Source organism: Fukomys damarensis, unplaced genomic scaffold, assembly GCF_012274545.1.
Source record: "Fukomys damarensis isolate Sample0158 unplaced genomic scaffold, DMR_v1.0_HiC HiC_scaffold_33, whole genome shotgun sequence".
Lineage (NCBI taxonomy): Eukaryota > Metazoa > Chordata > Mammalia > Rodentia > Bathyergidae > Fukomys > Fukomys damarensis.
In genome coordinates, this window is record NW_022900945.1 from 55,153,702 (window position 1) to 55,154,070 (window position 369).

At 55.0% G+C, this 369-nt stretch overlaps 1 protein-coding gene across 1 annotated transcript in view; it reads left to right on the forward strand.

The window, feature by feature from the left end:
* Positions 1 to 369, forward strand: part of LOC117283987 (histone-lysine N-methyltransferase EHMT2-like) — a 13,423-nt gene that overhangs the window by 12,047 nt on the left and 1,007 nt on the right. The window lies entirely within an intron of this gene.

Below are 369 nucleotides of genomic sequence, written 5' to 3' on the forward strand. Positions count from 1 at the left end.
ATGTGGATTTTTTTTTTTTTTTTTTTTTTGGCATTACAGGAGCTTGAACTCAGGCTTTTTTGCATCCCTGGGCTTTTTATTTTTTATTTTGAGACAAGTCTCGCAAAGTCACCCAGACAGAGCTTGAATTTGGGATCCTCTGGCCTCAATCTCCGGAGGGCAAGGATTAGGGCTTGAGCACCCACCTCTGGCTGACACCTAGCTCCACCTCCTGCCTTGGGTTTCTCAGTGTCAGACTCATTTTACAGGTGGGAGCACCGAGAGCAGAGGGCTGGGGAGCTTTGTGGGTGACGTGGGCGGGGGGGCACGGGGCTCAGCCCACTCCCCACCTGTGGCTTCCGGGCTGAGGCCGCCGGGGCAGCCCGGCGG